General features: G+C 53.2%; 1 long non-coding RNA gene across 4 annotated transcripts in view; it reads right to left on the reverse strand.

Moving 5' to 3' along the window:
- Window positions 1-3,236: 3,236 nt before the first annotated feature.
- The window catches only part of LOC112674187 (uncharacterized), a 34,269-nt gene continuing 15,888 nt past the window's right edge, over window positions 3,237-21,617 (reverse strand). For all 4 annotated transcript variants that reach the window (XR_003145297.3, XR_003145298.3, XR_003145299.3 and 1 more), the window contains one exon: window positions 3,237-6,639. This is a non-coding gene — a long non-coding RNA (uncharacterized LOC112674187). The remainder of the gene's footprint in view (window positions 6,640-21,617) is intronic.

The following is a 21,617-nucleotide window of genomic DNA, read 5'->3' on the forward strand; positions in this document are numbered from 1 at the left end:
ACCCCAGGGCTGGAGGGAGGCTGGCCCCTCCTCAGGGACGAGGCCGGCTGCAGGGTTTCAGGGTGATTTATTCCAGGCACCGAGTCAAGAGGAGCAGCAAGGGGGCTGGTGCAGACAGCGTCGTGAGGTTCTGTTTGTGGGCTTTGTTTTTTAATTCAATTCTTTTGGAAAACAGATAAGCACACGTCTGCTTCAATCTAGTGTGCTAGGTTTTTTCTTTTCGTGTAAACTTTGGTTTCTTTTGAGCTTTAGATATTAAAAAAAAAAAAAGACAAATGTATGAGATCAGTTGGAGGTTTAAGCAAATTGGTTTATTCCATTGCCGGGGGAATTGGGGTGGATGAGTCACAGTCCTCCAGTTGTTGGATTTTTACAAAGTAGCGTATGGTTTCAATGCTGGTGCAAAGCCTCTGGCTCCTTGCTCTCCCCACCCCCACCCACACCCTTCCCCCACCTCTGCACGCACACCCCTGGGTCTCCCTCAAAATGCAGACTCCAGCACCCGCCCCTCACCCAGCCCAGTGGGACCAGGAGAGCTTGACTGCTTCCTAAAATGATCCCCACTACCTGAAACATCAGTGCACCCCCCAGCCTCGGGGTAACAACTGCAGTTCTTTCCAGGGCCCACAGGCCCTGCGTAGACCCTGGTTTTCTCCCAGGTGGCCCAACCTTCCTTGGGCCCCCCTGCTCCCATGGTTCCCTCCCACAGGGCCTTTGCACATGCAGTCTGCCCGTGCCAGGTAATGCCTCCCTGTCCTTTGGATCTCGGCCCCACAGCGCATCATCTGGGTCGGGACCAGCCCCCTCTGCTGCACGTCATCATTGGTGGCAGTTTGACACGTGTTTCTGTGATTATCCAATTAATCTCATTGGGCCATAAGCACCCTGAGGCACAGCCGATGAATATCTGAGGGAAGGAAGGCAAGAAGAAGGGAAGGCGGGAGGGGAGTCTCCTTCATCTTTAGAAGTGTGATTTTCTTTTTTTTTTTTTAACCTTCAACATCCCAGTCTTCCATATTCACGTGGCACCTGAGTATCAGCACTCTCTGCCCGCCTCTCCTCCCCTCCTGGGGACCGAGGTGAGCATCTCCCATTAGAGGATTGGGGAGACACATCCATTAAGCACCTGCGATGGCCGTCCGCTACCAGCCAGCGCGGGGGAGGAGGAATGACTCAGTGCCTCCCCGGCAGGAGTGACCAAATGGCCCGCTCCAGCCTTCCCGAGGAGCCGTCCTCCGCCCGTAATGGAGAAATTATGTGAGGTGTAATTTATAGTAAAAATCAAATGAACATTAATTCTGGTGAGTCACCCATGCAGAAAGGGCACCCGGCGGCTGTGGACGTGGGCTGCGGTGGAGGACGGCTAAATGTTCACTCAGAGACAGGGGACCGCAACGCACACTGTGGGTCCCAAAGTTTGGGGCGGCGGGTGGGCGCAGCAGCACGGGTCCACCGCACCTCGGGCTCCCGAGCTGGGAGGGCACTTGGCCAACGGCCAGTTAAGCTCCCCTATTCATAAAGGGGCCTCCAAGACCGCGGGAGATGCCAACCTGCCGCATGTCCTGCCCAAACCGCCTTCCCCAGCTGTGCCCATTGTGCGGCTTTGGGGCCCGCTCTGCACCGGAGGGCTGGCACTCCTCTCTCCTCCCTCTGCCAGCGCCCTCTCCCCGTTCAGGGGCTCCCATCACGGGCTCCCATCGACCGAGGGGTGACGCCTCCAGGCTTCTCGAAGGAACTTTCCCAAATGCAAGCCGGATTGTCAATGTGTCTAAAATGCTTCACGTGGCTCATCCCTGCCCTCTCAGTAAAATCCAAGCTGGGGCGGTGGGGTAGGTTGGGGGAGTCCTGAGGGTCAAGACCACCCCATGCGTTCCCCCTCCCCATCACGGGCACACACTTCCCTTCCGCCTGGCCAGCTGGCTACCTCCTCCGTGTCCGTGTCCGTGTCCGTGCCGCCTCCTTCAGGCAGCCCTCCCTGCTTCTCCTGGCCAAGCCCCTGTCACAGGGTCACAGGCTCTGAGCTCTACATGCACAGACCCATGTCCATCTTGTCCTCTTCTGCGTCCCTGCGGCATACGTCACTTCAGACTGCTGCGGGGAGGGATGGGTAGTGGCTGGCCCCAGAGAACTGGGTGGGGATGGCCGGGGGGGGCACCTCTGCTTCCCTTCCCCTGCCCTTTCTGGACCTCTTCCCAGGAGGAGGATGGTGCTCAGGAAAGCCAAGTTGGGGGGTGCCCCACCACAGCCACCCCAGCCTTGGTCAGGGGACAGGGACCCCTTCATGACCCTGGCCTGGACCACAGGCATCACAGCTAGCTGTGAAGGAACAGGCCACAGATGGCTCCCATTCACAGGCAGGTGCCAATGCCCAGTACACAGGAACACCTTCTTTCTGAGAAGATGGTATCAGTCCCAATTCACCTGATTACAAGAACATTCTTCCTTTTGAGAAAGTGAAGAGAGTATCAGGGGAGTTTGGGGAGATACTTTGGGGCAGACAGGGCCCCTGCCCTGGACTTCCTTCCTCCAAGAGTGTGTTCTGGGTTTTCTTCAACTTGTGCAGACCGTGGCCTGCAGCTGGGAAGCCCAGGCCCCACTGACTCCGGGCCATGGGGAGAGCACCTGCCAGGCCCGAAGTGGTCATGGAGGCTCAGGAGTTCCAGCCCAAGGAGGCCTGGGCCTTTCCCGGGAGGTCCTGGTGCACACGCTGGAGTATTAGGGCTTCCGGGCAAGAGACCCCACCCACCCCCCTCCTGTGACCTACCTCGGGCTCAGCACCACCCCTCTGACCTACCCACTGCCCCGCTGGTCCCAGCCAGGGCCCCAGCTCATCTCCCTCACCAGGTATCCGGGCCAACTTCCTCTCTCCTGTCCAGTCACCCCCACATAAGGGACCGTCCTCTCTTGTCTCTTCTTCCTGATGCTGGCTGTGCACCTGCTGGTGCCAGCGTCCTAGGACATGCAGGGACACCAGTGGGCAGAGTAGAGCAGCGCCCCCATACTGTGCAGCCTGCATTCAGGCAGAAGAGGAACCCCTTACACTGTAAATACACAATGCTGTGAGTCAGGGCACAGAAGAGAGATGAGGATGGGGGGTGACGGGGCATCCAGAGCCCACGTGGGTATGGGAGAGGGTGCGATTTTACTTTAGTTCTCTCTCTGTGGTGCTGACCTGCATCCAGGAAGGCCTGGTGCCTCAGTTTCTATTTCTCATGAGACTGGGCCACACGTGCCTATATTTTTAAAAAAAGCTTTTTATTTTAAAATCGTTTTAGATCTACAGAAAAGTTACCAAGAGAGTCCAGAGTTTCTGTGCACCCCAGCACCCAGTTCCTACTATTGTTACATTGCTGGGCTAATTTGCCACGGTGACTGAGCCAATACTGATACATTATTAACTCAACTCCAGGTGTTACTCAGGTTTCACCAAAAGCCCTTTATTTTCTGTTGCAGGATCCATTCCTGGACACATTACATTTTACTGTTAGGTCTCTTCTTGGCTTGGAGTTTCTCGGATTTCCCTTGTTTTAACGACCTTGACCATCCTGAGGAGTGCTGGTAGGACGTCCCCAGGGTTGGGTTTATACTTGGATTATTGGGATGATGGGTTCAGAAGGGACTCTTGGACGTGGAGGCTACTCATCATGCCCTACCTGGGTCTGTGTTCCCGACCAACAGTCAATGGGAGAAGTGAACCTCAGCCCCGGCTGCTGTGCAGTGCTCCCCTCAGCCAAGGTTCTCCGCTGTGCTCTGGAATCAAGACCCCGAGCATTGCCCAGACTGAAGGGGTGGGTAGTTGTGTCCCCGCTTCTAAAGGGGCTTTTATATGAATTCTTTGCAATTCTCCATACAAGAGATTTGTCTCTCACATGCATTCCTCTATTTATTCAGTTATCTACAACAGTGTAGACTGAATCCTAATCCCGGACTAGCCTGTGAGTTGAATGGTTCCACTCTGGGTCCCTGGGAGCACTCTGGGTGGCTCCTGTGTCCCTTGCCAGGCCCTCATTTTGGTTTTTGAGCACATCCTTACTTTCTGCCATGACTCTGGGCTCCAGGCTCATCACAGTCCTCGCCTCAGCCCAGGAAGAAGCTCTTGTAACAAGGAGGCTGGTTCCTTCCACCAGATACTGGCATCGGAGACCAAGTCTGAGGTGGGGCACGGCTGCGGCTGCTGGGGTGCCCCTGCTTCCAGGGCTTCCCAGGGCCCCGAGCAGAGCTGGGAAATCCGTCTGTGTATTGTGCACACGATGCACACTGATCTAGAGCTATTTCTGCAATGTCGGATCAAAGGCCCTCCAACACCAGGACCCGCGGAAGGGCACAGACTTCACATCTCAGCTACCCTGGGGCAGGAGGATCGAGTCCAGAGCAGACGGTATGTGAAACATTTTTTTGTCCTGATTTATTTCTTCCCATCAGGTCAAGGTAAAACTTAGGTAAGTCTCTTAACTGTAGTCTCCCAGTGGGGTGTGGGATCCCTCCCAGGACACCAGGTGATGTCTGGAGATGGGCAGAGGGGCGGCCACTGGCATCTGGTGGGGGCAGAGGCCCAGGGTGTGGCCAGCCTCAATATCAGTGATGTGGAAGGTGAAGCCCTGGGCCTGGACACAGGGTGGGGAGCGTGGGGTCCCCAGATTAAACCTGCAGCCTGTCCTCCTGCTCCGCCCGAGTGCAGGTACACAGAACACTAACATGCTACCTAATTCCTAGTTCTCCTGTATAGCCTTCCACTTCCCACGGAGGGAACGCCTCGAAGGGACTCCTGCTTCTCCTGTGCAGCTCGGCAGGGCCGGCGTGCCCACGGCTGAACAGGTGGCAGGGAGGAGGAGGCCACAGTGGGCAGAAGCCACGAGGAAGGAAGGCTGGCCTTGGCAAGGACGGGCGTGTGGTCTTCGCTGGGGACAGGAGGAAAAGCTACAGGCGAGAGAAGCAGGTGGTGGTTGGCATTACAGCTGTGCTGGCGATGGGGAGTGGGTGGGGGTGCCTGGCCCCAGAACTGGACCATTAGGCCCATTACCCACCCCCACCCCCCACCCTGAGACGCGGGCTCCAGAGCTGCTGATGCTGAGCCTCCCCCGCAGCTGCACTCTGGGAGCAGAGGCCCTGTCCTTCGTTCCTCTCTCGGCCTCTCATAGTGCCCGCGGCCCGAGTGTCCCGAGCACTGTCAGGAAGCCGCCCGGCACTTGGGACACTCCTTCAATTGCCTTTTTCATGTCCCAAGGGTCTGACTTTTTCGGCGCGGTCCATCCAGCTGCCTGCTTCGTTCCAAGTGTGTGACAAAGACAGGCCCTGCCCTCGGGGGTTCAGTCTGGGGGTGGGGGGGAGCCAGGCATTAGGAAAGTAAGTTCTACGCTATGGTAAGTGCCACGGAGGAAGAGAGCCACCTGTGACCGTGGGAGAGGACGGGGGGTACCCGGGCATCACGCTCCCTGCGGAGCCCCTAGAGCAGCAGCCACGAGCTCCAGGGAACCAGAGAAAAGACGAGGGAGCCATGGGTGCGAGGCGAGCAGGGAGGGCTCTATGGAGAACGAACAAAGAGATAGACGTCTACCCTACTCAAGCTCAGGTATTCGTTAGGCACCCACTGCACACCTTGGGAGAGGACCAGGCTGGTGAACGTAGTAATCCTCAGGACAGCTCTGGCCCCCATCCCACAAGCTCTCGGACTAGAATAGGGGGCAGCAAACATTACCAGCAAAATGACAGGGATGATGGGGGCCGTGAGAGCTGGGTGGCAGGGGGCTCCCTGCAGGTGGGAAGCCAGGGTGAGAAAGACCCCTCTGGCCCCCAAGAGAGGAAGAGCAGGCCCAGGTGCAGGTCTTCAGGCAACTGTGGGCTGAACAGCGTATGGAACATTTGGGGGCATTTGGGGGCAATGCTGGTGGTCAAGGCCAAGCTCAGAGGGTGGGCTGTACTGCAGGTAGCCACAGGAGGCTTGGGGCAGAACAACAGTAGGACAGGCCACCACGTGGGGGACTCGCTGGTTGGGGGGCAGGCTCCCCATGTCCCGCCTCCTGACAGTACAGCCCAGCCCGTGGGCGCAGCGCTCCTCCAGCCCTTCAGGAAAGCCTCCACCCAACCCTCTGAATCCAGCACAACAGGATTGGGGGGTGCCCTCCGGAAGAGCCCTTCATCTTCATTATCACCCCTCCTGGCCCGGCCCTGCACGGGGACCTCTGGTGGCCCCAGGTGGACAGAGACGGCACAGGACACCGGTGGCCCCTCTCTGCCCCCCAAGGGCTAATGCCACCACGAACCTCATGCACTCCACTCAAACATGCACATCGAAGCCTGCCTTCCGACCGCCCGCTCCCCATCCCAGTTCAAAGGCAGCACTGTTGACTTTGAAGAAACGGCCTTTGAACGTGGGTTTGCAGGGGCCTTGGCGGCAGGCTCTGAGCACCACGGAGAGGAACTTCATCACGGCTCTGTCTCGGCCTCACGCGCTGACAGCCGGCCTCAGCAGTTCATCTTCTGAAGGCTTCTCCCTGAAGGTTCTGTCGCCACCTTGATTTGAGCAGCGGGTGCGTGCTCACGACGCTGTTCTGTGCGGGGCCCCAGGAGAAGAGTCTATGAACAATGGCCTAACTTGAGGGTTGCCACCACGGCGAACCCCTGCCTCGTTCTGAACAAAAGCTGCAAATCAAAAAGGAGCTGTCAGTTCACTCCTGGGGAAGCAGGAGGCTGGTCCTTCCTGGTGGTGCAAAACCACGGGAGCGCAGCCTGCCCTCCGCCCTCAGCCCACCGTGTGCCCCGCGTCCTGCTCCAGGGCTCACCCCCACCGCTGACTTGGGTGGTTCTAGGCTGATGGCACTGGAGGGTGAGGAGTGTCAACGGGAGCCTGAACGTTCTGCCTAGAACATTCGCTGCGGCCGAGAGGAGATAGTGAGAAAATGACGACGGCAACCGGATCAGGAAGAGGACGTCTGAGTGGGACCTTCTCCTCGGGGGGCAGAAGACCACAGACCTAACAGCCTGGCGCCCCAGACAAGCAGGTAGTGGGGAGACAGGCCCATGGCCACCCCAACCAAGGTCACTGCATTCCACATTTATTATGCAGCAGTACAAAGTGTTTGCTCTATGGATGTTCCGTTATTAATTTTTTTTTTTTTTAACAACAGATGGTCTGGAGTTCCCTGCTTTCACCTGATATGGCTTGGCAGTAAACTGGTACAGTAAATCCTCTCATTTCAGGAGGCTTTGGGTGGTGGGGTTGCCACTGTGAATTAATCAAGCCATCTTACAGAAGCCCGGTGGCGAACCCAAAGTGAGCTCTGACTCGGCGTCTGTAAGGGGCCACCGCCCGGCCTGTGCTCAAAGCTACAAATGACTCAACTCCCAACCGACATTTGCAGAGAACATGCCTTAGAAACCCTTAAGAATGGCTGGGTTCCGGTAGAAGGCAAAGATCAGTCTTTATCTCCTAAGACCTTGTTCACACAAATCTATGTTTTTAGTTGACCTTTCCTTCAGAGAGCAAAGGGTAAACGCCCATGGAGAAGAGTCTGAAGCATTAAGATGTCAAATCAAGGAGGTGGCATTAACAAGGCTCAATGGTGCTGGAGTTTCAAAGGGGACACTGTTGCTGGAGGTTCCAAGGACACCCGAGAGCAAATAGATTTGGGTTAGAAAGAAAGCAGAAAAGGGGAAGGGTTAACAGGATAAACAAAGCCAGACACACAGACACACATGCACACAACCCCCAAGGTCACATTCAGGGGGCTTTTCTACTTGATCTTTCCTCCAGTGGCCAGAAGAGCCATCAGAGCAACTTATATTTACAGGCAATCTCTAGACTATTGTCTCTTGTCAATCTGAGAGAGAAGCAGCAATGGTTTTGGAAACGTGGCCCCTTTTCTGATGAGAGAGAACGGGTGGTTCACGAAATCAGCCGCGAGCCACATTCTCCAAGGCCTTCCTGTGTGATGATCTTAGATCATCCACCCACAGTTGACTCCAGAGCCTCGGCCAGCCAAGAGCAAAGCACAAGGAGTCAAGATTTCAAGTCAAACCTTCTCTCAAATCTTTCTGGTTGGCAAGAGGAAGGAGACAGAACTTGGCGGGCCTGTTGATCTTTTCAAGCAGGGACAGAGGCTAGGGAACCCAAGAAGACACAAGGCAGTTGAATTCGTGGCCTCGTTCACCATCGAATGACTGCGCCAATGGAAACCCATCATCTCTGTACCCAACTGGCATTCCAGGCAAGGAAACACATGCAGGTGCCACCACTTATCTGAGACCACATGGCCAGGTCCAGAGCAGGTCCGAGAGGTCCCCTGGGCCAAGGGGACCATAGGAACCCCCACCCCAGGGACTCTCCTGAGAAAGGGGCATGGAGAGCAGTCGACATCATTACTGCAGCTGCGCCACCTAGTGGTGAGGAACTGGGGCACTTTGTGGCACGGTCCCAGCCCCTGGGAACATCGATCACCCAAAGAGAGGAAGACCAAGGGCAGGGCTCCAAGCCAACATGGGGCTGTCCAGAAGACCTCTTCACAGTGCACCCACAGTGAGCAATGGTCACCCACACACCCACTTAGTTGACCATTTTCATGGGACGTGAGGCGTGGCTTCAGGCACTGACCTCTCAAGGCTCACTGTCCTCCCCTACCTGAGAGTGAAAATGGGGAGTCTCTGGAACTCCACATGTACAGGTCCTACTGCTCCTTCCAGAAGTGCAGGTGAGAGGGAAGGCACTGCTGGAAATCGGATCACCATGCACACACTGGCCTCTGCCCTCAGCCTGCCCACACTCTAATAGTCACATCCCACACCCCAGTCAGTGCTCCAAGGCCACCTTGCCCCAAGGCCATGTCTGCTCCAGGCTGGAAGGAACCAGCTCTGACCGTAGGCTGACAAACATTCCAGAAGTAACAGGGACCCTACCCTCCTCTACGCTGTCAAGAAACAGGCCTCAGAGTGAAAGCCTCCTTCAGACTGGACCACATCAGGAAATCAGACCCCAGCTACCCCAGCTCAGCTCTGTTCAAATCAAATTGACCTCTCACCGCTAGCACATCCTTAGGCAAGCGCTGTGAGCCTCCAAATGCATCCCAAACATACTCATCATCCCCGCTGACCATCCCCACTGACGGGACCAGCCAGGCCTCTGGACCAGCTGGTCTCCCAGCTGCTCCTCTTGCCTCTGGCAATGCCTCTTACACAGTAGCAGAGAGGGCGCTAGAGGTGGTGGATTCAGACCCTGGCCCTGGTCCAGCCCATCCCCTCCTTCTCACTCCTGCAACCAGCTCTTCCCACCCCAAGCCCTTCCCCTAGTGTGCGACACACGACACACGGGGACACGACACACGACACACGGGGACACGGGGGCTCCTGACTCAGCCCCAGCACCACCTCAGACTCCTCCCTGGAGCTCCCCCCTCCCATCCCTAAGCAGCGGTTCAGAAGGTGGGCTCTGGAGTTAGAATCCTGACTCCACACTGTCCAGCTGTATGGCCTTGCACAGGCTATCTGACCCGGGCGCCTCAGTTTCCCGGTGAAGTTGCTATGAAGATTGTATAAATTACTGTATTTCCCTAATGCCTTGGATGTGGGAGGCACCACGAGACATACCCAATAAAGGAGCAAACAAGTCAGGAGCGGGGCTTCCCGAGCGTGAGGCTGGTTGTGTGCGTCTCTCCCACAGAAGACGTGGTTCTTCAGAAGAGGAGTGGTCTCCCCAGCCCTCACACCGGGGCCCCGACGGCCCAGCCGCACCACGGCTGCCTCGGGTTCTTCCCAGGGGCCTGGATAAACAGGAGGTTCTGCGCAGCCACGGGGGTTAAGTTGAGGGCCGCCTGCCCCCAGTCAAGAGCCCCAAGAGCCCCCTGAGCACCACCCCCCACCCTCCTGCCTTCCTCCTCCGCTCTGGAAGCCACATCCAGGTTCCAGACCCGCTCCGGCCTCCCCAGGCCTCCAAAAGCCCATCCTCGTGGCTGAGAGGCCCAGAGCCGCACGGATGCTGGCGTGGCCACAGAAACCGCCCTAACCCTGTGGTGTTCCTACTCAGGTTACCGAGGGGCCACAGGGAGGGAAACCGGCAGCCGAGCCGCCTCCAGGGGCCTGCCAGAGGCCCTCGTGAGAGCTCGTTGCCCCCTTCCCAGGCCGGGCCACTCCGCGCTCTCCCATGAGCCCAGGTCTCCCAAGATCAATGTCATGGCAAAGTCAAGGAGGCCCCAGCCAGCAGTTGGGTGGCTAATTCTGACAGCCCTCGCCCCTTCGGAGATAATAATAGGTCCACTTCACTGCACGGAGAGCAAGTGCAAATGCCTACAGAGGCCAGGCCCTGCTCAGAGATGAGTGACGAGGCCAGGTGGCGGCCAGCGCGGTGGCGGTCCTCGGCTCCCCGACAGGGGGCGGCCGCCCCTCGGCGACGGCCGCCTGTGGACAGGGCCCCGGGCGGCTAGAGGCTCCCGGGAGTGGGCCAGGAGAAGTCCACCCTCCGAGTTTTGGTAATATCTCCTAATACCTAAACACTGGCGGCTACCATGATGGAGACTTAGGAAGACTGTCGTGTGCGGTTGAAGCACAAGCCGTTTCTGGGCGGGATCGGCGTGCGGGGCGGTTTCCAACTCCCTTCCAGAAGGGCGGCTTTCCCCGACATCAGTTTTTGCCGGTAGTAATAGCGGCCACCGTTTCGGGACTTATTTCTGGGCGTCAGGTGCTGCTCATCTAGTTTAAGGGCGCAGAGCCTTGGTTCCTTCCTCGTAAACCAGGAGACCGACCGGGCAGGCCATCGAGGCGCCCCCAGGGGCGCGGGGCCGACAGCGGGGGGCTGAGGTTGGCGCTCGGTTCTGCGTGACACCAGAACCAGGGACCTCACCCACAAGGCTTGCGCCCCGGGGCCGTCCCTGCGAGCGAGGGGGCTCAACCCCGCTGACCTCTGGGCTCCACACTTGTCCTTGGCGTTTCCCCACGTTTCCATCCGCCCCCGCCCCCGCCCGCCGCCGCCTACCGCTTACTCAAATGACCCTCCTGCTACCTCTTCACCGAACTGCACATGCTGGGCTCCTTCCCAGGCACTAATCCTTCCCAGCTCTCCTGACCATATCTAGCGATGGTAATGCAGTGTCCTCCAAATCCCCCTGCCCCTCTATCCTGCTGCCAACGGAGCTTCCATTTGGCCTGTGACATTTAAAAATATCTGTCCAGCCTTGGCATATAGAACCCAATACCCCCAGCTGTTTAAATACCACTGCCTCATTCGGCCCGCACATGCCCGTGCTTCCAGTAAAAGCGTAAGTTGACCCAGAACATCGGGCCACCCGAACCCTCTATTCCAATCACGCCAATCTTAATTTGGCTCCTCCGTCAAGTGTACCATCCGCTGGAGCCCATTCCTGCCCCTACAAGGAGAAGACAGGCGTGGGCCCGGGGGGCTTTGAGCGGCAGGGCAAGGTGTGGGCCATCTGTGTGCCCAGGACACGGGAGCACATGCCTGGAGCATGGTGTGATGTCCGCCACAGCTGTCCCTGCCCTCCCTGGCTTCCCACCCCACTGGGCCCCATGGCTCTGCTATTAATATAGCGCCAAGAGGCCCAGCAGCTGGCCGTGGCAAAATCTTTCCACACGGACAGTGACAACTGACATCACACTGATTTGGGCTCTGTACGTTCCAAATGTGCATTCTTTTAGAAAGAGCATTGCTGAAATTTGCCTGGTCACTGAAAATGTGTCTATGTTGTTTCGGGAACTGGGAAAACATCTCCAGTGACCGATTTGGGGGCCTTGAAAAAGGGATCCAGAAGACGGGTGGGAGCCCCAGGATCTCCTGGGGCTCATAGGGATTAGAGTCTACTCCCCTCTCAAGGGTGCCCCAGATCTGTGTAGTGACTAAGTGTCTCATGGAGAGGAGGAGGGAAAAGCAGGGGCAGTTACGTGACTTGCTCTTCTTAACGGAAAGAAGGTGGCTTCAACAGAGCCCAAAAGAGCCCAGAAAGAGCAGAGTGAAATGGTATGATTTCTGGGACATGCCTTAATAAAGCTACCCAAAGGAGTAGGGGTGAAAGAGGGAGCAAGAGCTGATGGGCTAGCACAGCTGTGCTGGGGCCCCAGGGTCTCGTCTCCACCTCTGTGTGCTGGCAAACTTCCCTAACAAGGTTAAGCTTCAACATGTAAAAAAAGACTCAACAAAAATTCAACAAAATCTGAACACACTCAAAAATACTCACAACATACATGTGAAAAAACAAATCAACAAATCACGGAGAACCTCACGTGTGCTAGGAACCCTTCTGGGACACTTCTCAACGTGTACAAAAGAAAGAGACGTGAGCAGAGAGCCCTGGTGTGCCGGTCAGCAACTGCCCCGCCTGAAAACGACCTCCTTTTGGCCACAGCACAACGGGTCTCCTCCCCAAATGCCCTGGATTTGTTTCAACTGTCCCATTCCATTGACCCATGGAGACAGCCTCAACACATACTTTTTTAAATTTAGTATTTAAAAATACACAACGAGCCAACCCAAGCAAGACACAGCCGGTAACCTCATCTACTAGAACGCCTTTCTCGCCTGCCCTCACCCACCTTCGCCGCCACAGCAACACAGTAACAAATCTCTAGTTTATCATAGGCTTTCTGCTTTCTGTGAATGTGTTTCTTCTATCATGTATATACTGGCTTAGTTTTGCTGGCTTTTGACCCGTATGAAAAGCATATCCTACCACACTTCTGAGGGCGTATTTTTAGGCACAGGCTCTTTTCTGGCATTTTCTGGCATCCAATCAAGAACCAAGTGCATGATGGGAGAAAGACCCACCTACCCCCACCCAAATCCCCAGAAAAGCCCAGCATGAGAGAAGAGGCCTCAGCTCAAAGGGGGTGTGGGTGGGCCCTGCAAGACGTGCCAGCAGGAAGTAGAGAAGGTGCCTGAGCTCACGCTCCTGTTGTTTGGGACAGAGCTCTGCTGAGGCCAAGGGCACGGGTTAAAGCCTCACTGATAAGCCTGTTTCTTGGCTGCGTCTGCAAACAAAAACATGTGAAGTGACGGCAAATGTCATGGTAAAGGCAGATCAAGACAACTACATCTGTCGATTTATTATTAGAAGGCAAATGTCATGGAAAGAAAATATGCCCCAAGTAATTTAGTCCTGTGCAAACTCAACAGGCTTCAGCTGGTTGGAACCAGAGGCCTTCCCAGCACTCCTCAGCTAAGAGTTGCCTCATTAGATACTGGGGTCAAAATCTAATTTGTCCCCCCTTGATGGTACATATCTGTTGGCGAGGGAGACCAGAATGTGCTGTCACCTGTCATGACATCTTTTCTCGGGTCCACACCAGTACCTCCTGAAGGGGATGAGCAGACTCAGCTCCTCGCCGTCTGCCGGGGAGAAGACAGTGCTGCACTGGACCAACCGAACCTGGTGCCCAGGATAACCCCAATGGGCCAAGGGCCAACTGAGCTTTGGATTTATCTTCTCAAGTATTTAAAAAATTCTTAGCCAGAAGCGAAGCAGTAACGGTAGAATTTTCCTTTAAAACTAAATTCATTTACACAGATACAACAAGTTGATTTAAAGAAAACCATTAAGTGCAGCTATAGTGCGGGAATATGGCAAAACTCATCCAGCTGGTATGGAAATAATTGAAGTTTGAGCAAAAATCTCAATTATTTCTAAGGGACTGTAAAATTTTTTCTAACTTGTATAGTGCTTCTGAGCTCTGAAAGTTCTGACCACATTCCATCCACACCACAGGCCAGCCACCTCCAGTCTTCTCTGTCCCATCCGGGTGCATGAGACGGGAAAGAAGGAGCCCAGAGTCCCCACCGCTGATGCTGAGCGGAGCCCCTAGGCCGGTGGTCACGCACCAGCTCTCAGGTCAGGAACCCACATGAAAGGTCAAGTTAGTGTTTTCTTTCTCCCAAGTTTGCTCTTTTCCTTCTTTACGTTTCCACGATGACTTCAGAAACACAGACGAGCAAACTTCCCTTTTCACGCTGATAGTTCACCCAATGTAACAGGTGCTCCTAAGAGCAGACCTTTCTCTCTTCAGACAGAAGTCTATTTTAAAACTAGTTGGAAAAATAAATAAATAAATAAATAAATAAATAAATAAATAAATAAATAAATAAATAAATCTAGTTGGAAATGGGAAGTTACTCTTTTAAACCTACTAAACATAATATTAATGTCAATCATATTATTTCATTAACTTTGTAGATATATATCTCCCTACAATGTTACATTATGGATAACAAATTAACGTTACTATTGAGGAAAAGCTAGGCAGCCCGTACAACCCGGTCTGCAGGAAAGCCCTACATTACCCCTGTCATCCCAGAAACCCCTCCAGTTAACACGGCCTTCCACACTCAAAAACGTCCCAGCTGGATGACAAATTACACAGTAACCCTGGTTATACACCATGACTAACTCGTCTAGCCTGCAAAGAGCAGGGCAGGGAGGGGAGTGGGGGACAGGGTCCCCCGATCTCGAAGGCTGGAGAGCATTCTTTCCATTGTGACCATTCCCAATTTAAACTGCCTAGATGGGGGATTAGGCAGGGAGGCCTACCACGCGGGTTCAAAATGATCAGAAGACCAGAGCGCAGCTCAGAGTTCTCGAGGGATCGCCAGCAAGAACGGTTTGTCAATGCTGCCTCCCCAAAGGCACGCTGCCCTTCACCAGAACTTGGAAGAAGCTGAGTGCACAGCCTGTGCCCCGGCCGCCTCTAGGCCAGGTCTCCCCCCACCCCTCTGGGCGGCAGGTCTCTGAAATGTAGTTCATTAAAGTTTCACTCTTCTTCCTGACCGGTCAGAGCCAAGGTCATGCCCCTCAGACCATGTGGGGGTCTGGGTACAGCACTGGTGCCACTGCCCTCCTGGCCAGAGCAACTGGGTGCCGAGAAGGTGAGGGTCAGACACATGCTGCCTGGTAGCCTCGGGCTAAAGGGCCACCAAGGCAAAGCGCTGTGTCTACCTGTGACCTCCCTTAGGACTGACCCTAGAGAACCCTAGTAAATGTGTGCAGAAGTATGTGCCAGGACGGGGCACCAAGTCGAAACAGCAAAAATACACATCAACAGGAAAAACGGCTATTGACAGTCCTTTACTGGGACCACAGCCGATGGGGCGACGATTAAAAAGAACCACAGAGATCTTATGTGAACCGACATACGAGGGTCTGCAAGATAACGCTGCCAAATGAAAAGGCTGCAAAGTCACTACTTGTCTTTAAAAAAAAAAAAAAAGACACTTTTTGAGGGCACTCGGACGGCTCAGTGGGTTAAGCGTCTGACACTTGACCTTGGGGTCACAGGTTCGGGGCCCACACTGGATGTGGGGCCTGGAAGGGTGGAAGGAAGACGTTTTCTATGGAAATAGGTCATTCTTTGTGAAGCTGGTCCCTCGGGGGAACGTGAGGGGTGGGCTACGGAGGCTGCGGCTGGACGAGGGCCACTAAAGCAGACTCTAGGCTTAAGCCTCGGTCAGTATCACCGAATTTATGGAACGTATCTAATTCATGCCCGCCATATGTAACGCAGTGCTGTATTTTTTGCCATAACGGAGAGGAGACGCTGCTAGGACATCACAGCTTTCAGAGTAGGCATCTCACAAAAGGGTCTCTGAGGGAAACGGGTGTGCCTTTCTTGTACCTACTCCCCCATATCCCGGGGACTGGCTTCAAGTAACAGCTGGCGCTTTGGGCCTTGGCTGGATTTTTGAATAACCGGCAGGAAAAGAGTGCTACCGAGTGCTCTTGGCTCTCACCTTGCCCAAGTCGTCCTCGGCTGCCGCGGGGACCCTGCCAGGCCAGAGCAGCGAGGCCATGGTATAGTTCTATTTCGAGCTTCCGAGCCACGTCCAGCCAGCTCTCGACCTGCTCTTTCTCTAACAAGAAGCCAGCAGAATGTCAGTTCTAACGTGATCAAGAAAAGAATGCAAAGCTGCACATTGTCCGTTTGGATGCTGACAAAAAATAGATCTGCTATCAAGGGGGCTGACATCTGAGCGCGGGGTTCATGTTCCATCCCCCCGCGAAGACCCTCGGCTCGGGGCGGCGCACGGGGACAGCAGCAGGGCAGAAGAACCCGATCTTTGAGGGCTCCCGCCCCACGTGGAGCTGTAAACTCAACTCCGGGGCCCTGTCGTCCCCGGGCTTTCCCACTAGGCTCCCGGCTATCGCCACAGCCCCTCCATCCAACTATGGAGGATCCTACCCTTTGGCCTAGTAGATTCCTTCTCGCAGGCCATGCAAGGCGCCTCTAACTCAATGGGCCAGGGGCAGAACTTGCCCCACAAGGCTCGGCAGGACTTGAGGTCCACCAGCCCCCTGCACTCCACACCCCCCGCCCTTCCCGTGCTCAGTGGAAGGTAGCCACTATCCCTTCCAGTTCCAGCTGCGTGTCCCCCCTCACACAGCCCACTCCCTGACTCCACGCTGCCGCCAAGCTGTCAGCTGATGTCCCCAACAACGACTCTCGAGGTCACTCTCACTGCCACCAGTTTTGTATTTCTAGAATGACCTTCCCCAGACCCAACTACTCCCACCATCTCTGGCTTGCCTCCAAATTCTACCCCCAGCCCCCAGCCAGAGAGAGTTTTGTCACAGACAACTTGATCGTGGCACCTCCCAGCCACCAGGACAAGGGCTTCCCACCGTCCTAAGGGTGGTGGAGACCCAAGACCGCATTCTGTTCTGCTGGGTCAAGGAGGCCCCAGCCCTGGGGCCACCTCCCCGACTCACTTCACTCTGTCCCCCAGGTTCTGCTGACTTTCTGCCAGTTCCCCTCATCCATCCAGTCCCTTCCAGCAGAGGGCCTGCAAACACGCAATTCCTGCGCTTGGACCCGGGCCACCCCTGCCGCTGCCACATGCTCATCCTTCAGTTCACAGCTCAAGTGTGCACATATCACTTCCCCAGGAAAGTATTCCCTGACATGCCCAGATCTAGGGCAGCTTCCTCTGCTGTACGCTCTGTAAAAAGTTTCTTTTCCAGTGCCCTTAGCTCAGGTTGTAACGAGACTCTCCTTAGCGTGATGATTCATTATTTCCAGATCCCCCGCCGAATAAAGAGTAGAGAGACAAGAGGCTGGTTTAGCTCACCAACACATTCCTGGTGCCTAGCACAGTGCATGGCCCACAGCAAGTATTCCGTGCACTTCTGTACATCAAACCACCGCTCCTAAGACCTTCATCAGGAAGCCACTATGAGAGAACTGGAAACAAAACCCACCATCACCACCACTACCACCATCACATTCACCACCGTCACCAGCACCACCACCAGCACCATCATCATCGTCACTACATCATCCCAACCACCACTCACATCACAAACTTCACCACCATCACTGAGAGCTGCCATCAGCCAAACTACTGGTTCAGAGTTCACCTGTTCTAGACCCTTGCTGGGCACTTTCTATTTCTTTCCTCATTTGATGCTCTCCATAACCCTGGAAGGGAGAGTTTTTTGGACCCTTGGAAGACCTTTCCTGCAATGGAGGAGATGGAAGTCCAGACAGGTGATGCCACTGGTCAGCTATGAAGCAGAATATATAAGATGCACATCTGGGTCCATCTGGTTCCAACACTGGCTTCTCACCTCTCACACTTCTCAGCCTTTCTACTGAGTCCCTCTTATTAGATGCCATCTTGCTTCCTCTTAGAAGCCACCCAAATACACTCAGAGAAAGGACATTAAGAGAAAATCCCTTAAAAAAAGAAACACAGCGAGGTTCCCCCTCCTCCCATTCCCTTGTTTCATAAAGGAATAAGGGCTCTTCTTTGCCATATGCTGTCAGACAGCATGTGGAGGCACCAGGGAGGGTGAGGAGACTAGAAAAGGATGAAAGAAGACATAAAACATCAATCTAATGAAATGACGTGACTAACCAGAAGAATATAAAAGAATAACCCAAACTTATTTTTAAATAAAAAGAGAAGCCCAGAATTACCAAATATCACAAACTGTACCACTTGTCAAGAGGACAATGAGGTGGAAGTCCCTGATTCAGAGATTTCAGACAACACTAAAATTTCAAAAGAAATGTGAGATGCCAATCTGGGGCAGCCAATTTATTTTTTTAATATAAGTAAAATCATTTTTAAAAAATGAAAAACATTTTGTGAAGCTCTAAAGAAAAAAAACCTCTAAAATCTTAAAACAAAAACCTCACATTACTATCTGTTTGATTCAAAAGGGGGTGACACTGACATACTAATAGGAGGGAAGCTTCTGCAGGCTCCGTGGTCAAGAATAGTCCCTGGGGTGCCTGGCTGGCTCAGTTGGTGGAGTTGATCTCAGAGTTATTAAGTTCAAGCCCCATGTTGGGAGTAAAGATCCATTAAAAATAAAATCTTTAAAAAAAAAAGTCCCTTCTCTGAATAACTTGAGCCTGATGAAAAAGCCACCCCATCGTCTTTAATTTTTCACACTTCACCGCGGGTTTGCATTTAGTGACCACTGACGTTGTTCACCTCTCTCTCTTATGTAGGAATCCCTTCGACAAAATCCTCTTCAACCTTCGTTGAGTATTTGCTTGAGCAGGCTGCTGGTTGCCTCATAAACCAACCAATTCTAAAAGTCACAGAATATGAGAAAAATGCACAAAAATCAATACCATTCCTATAAACGCACAGTAAACAGCCTGCAAATAAAATGAAAAGAGAGAGCCCATTCATAATAGCAACAAAAGTATCAAATACTTGGGAAATACATGATATATTTTCACATACCAAACTCTACATATGATACGTGGACATTATATAATGAAAACACAAATCCTTAATGGGAGAGATAGAAACTCAAGTAAATGAAGAGTGAGATCATACTGGGGCTCAAGGCTAAACGCAGAAACGATGACTGTATTTCCCAACTTAATTTATAGATTGAATGGAATTCCAGTCAAAAGATCACCAAGGTCATTACAGAACTTGATAAAAGTGGTTCTTAAATTCTATAGGAAAATAAGTGCACAAAACTATCAGAGGGTTCTGAGATAATATCCAATAAGAAGGCATTTGCCCCAGTAGATCTTAAAATATAGTATAAAGTGATGATCATTAAGGCTGTAAATCAATCAGGGTAAAACAATGGAGAAAGACATTATGATTTAACAAACGCAGCAGGAATAAAGTAGCTATCAATAAACAAAAAATACACAAGCCACCTAATGTCACAATAGTCTGGCCTGAGGTTTTTCAAGACCCTCTTATCTCAAATATGGAAAGGAAGTTTTAGCTTTAACTAAACATCAGGCAATTTCCAAGTGACAAAGATGAAGTTGTCTGACAGTCTAAAAAAAAAACACCTTTCTGCCTCCTCTGTTTATTTCCCCATGGTCATCTCAAGACCCACAGCGTCCTTGCTGGGGTGCTTGTTAATTAGATCCTCTTGTTCTCTGTGAGCACCAGTGTAGGTGAAGGAGACATGGGCAGTGGACAGGCAAGAATCTCCCACCAGGGCTCCCTGGCCAGGGCCCATGCCCGGCGTCCCCCAGCAGGCCCCACGCGGCCAGCTTACCCGCTGGTTGGCTTCCTAATGGCAAGGACTGTCCTCAAGGGCAATTATGATTGAAGTCCGCACTTGCCTCAAAACAAAACCAGACCTCTGTGCTTTGGAAAAACAGGAGTCTTCTCTTGCTCTATGAGTGAAGAGCTCGGAGGGAAGTGATGGTGTTTTGTGAGCGTATTTCTAGACCAGTAAAGGGAAAACCCCCAATTTACAATGATGTTTAGCCAAAACCATGAGTGGAAGAGGGGAAAGCCATGGCCAGCCTATTGATGAGTTTTCATTTCCGATTTTGTTCATTTCTGTTGTGTTAGTCTAGTTTCACGATGTTTTCTGTAGCATGCATAGTCCATGTCTGACCATGGGCCCCGCTGGAACCTGGATGGTCCGGGCATAGGGATGACCCTGTCAATCACCTGGCCCATGTCTCAGGATCCTTATGGATCCTGAGGAGGGAAGGGGTGTGGAGAAAAGACAGGCGAGCCCAGAGCTACTTCCACCGGAAGCAGAGGTGGTCAGGTGAACTGCTGATTACATACAGATCCATATCACTGTCCCCCACGTCTGACTGGTCAACAGTGCCCTGCCACCAAAAGCCACGTGCCCTAACATCTGTGCAGGGTGGGATGCAGCTTCACCAGACTGCCTTTTAGAAAAACAAAGCCCAGCTCAAATAACAAACAAATACCTAGAATCCTCTTTAACTCAGAGCAGCGTTACAGTGAATGAGGCTGATTTCCCCCGTTACCAGGCCGGACTGATTACAGAGCCCAGAGCCATTTGCCTGAAGATAATTGCCCCAATTCCCCACTTCACTTTGCACGTATAGAAACAGTCCCAATCTACCAGAGCCTCAGTGACTAGACATGTAAAATTGGTCTAATCATATTTTGAAGAGCTCGAGCTGAAAGGGTTTCTGTGAGCATGAGCCTGAACCATGACACCAGGCAGAGTTTCTCCCCTCTGGGTGCGTTGCTCGTTTGCTCACTCCCCCACCAAATCTGAAGGGGTGAGTCACTTTCTCAGCAGATGAGAGAAAAACAACTTTGAGGCTCTCTGTCAGTGCTGGTGGCTGGAGGTAAAGGCTGGATGCCCAGGAGAGCTGGACACGAGCTAAAAGCACAAGCCAGAGGACATTCCTGATAGCGGAGTCCTCTGCGATCAGCAGCCCATCTCCAGGAGGAAGCTGGTATGCAGGGCAGCGGGGACATCAGACACTAGAATCACAGGGGCTGTGGGCATCTTGGGACACCAATGTCTCAGCGGGCCATGGGAAAGAACCAGGCAAGCTCAAGTGTAAGTTGAGGGCAGGCAGATGGAGAGAACCTAGTCCTAATTTCTGTAGGACAAGGCCAGGCAAATGGCCAGAGTCCAGGCTGTCAACCAGGGACCACATGAAAGCTGACAGCTAGAGCAGAAGCAGAGAAAAGGAGGCACCATGCCCAAGGAGGACCTGTGTGCCCAAGTGTACGCTTTGCCTAAATAAGGGAGCTACCAGACACTTCCTGTTGGATTAGGAGCCTAGAAAGTGCTCCACCTGTGGCAGAGGTGGGTACGTAGGTAGGCAGGTAGGTGAGTGGGTGCTGGATGGATGAGAGAACACTGGTAGAACCCAAACCCAAGGGAAAGAAAGGCCATTCTCGAGAAGACAACTCCCAGCAGCTCTGTCCACAGGGCACAAATAGAGTATTATAATCCCAACAGTGGCCTGGACAGCATCCGGCCATGTCAAATAGGTGATTATTTCACCCTATCATTTGCTTTTAGCTCGAGATGGCATTCCCCCAAAATCACAGAACCAGGAGTTTGGGCCTGTCACTATTTCTACTGGTGAGAGCCAACCCGGATCAGTGCAGTCTGAGTAACAGCAAAATAACGCCCCAGAGAATTGAGCCAAATGCTCTTGTACTGTACCCAGACCTGGGGGCAAGTGGGACGTACAGTGCCAAATTCTCAGTAGGGCTGAGGCTTTCTGGCTGATTGCCACAGTCAGGGGTGGGGAATACTTCAAGCTCCCTGAATTCATTTCTACCCAAAAGAAAGTTTGAAAAGCTCTCCATCTCAAAAAATAGTCCTTTTCAATGATTGTCCAAAAAATACATTCAAGGGTGATTATACCCACTCACCTGGCAGAGCAGAACCAGTCTTTTATCTCATGTCTCA

This window comes from Canis lupus, chromosome 24 (genome assembly GCF_003254725.2).
Source record: "Canis lupus dingo isolate Sandy chromosome 24, ASM325472v2, whole genome shotgun sequence".
NCBI lineage: Eukaryota > Metazoa > Chordata > Mammalia > Carnivora > Canidae > Canis > Canis lupus.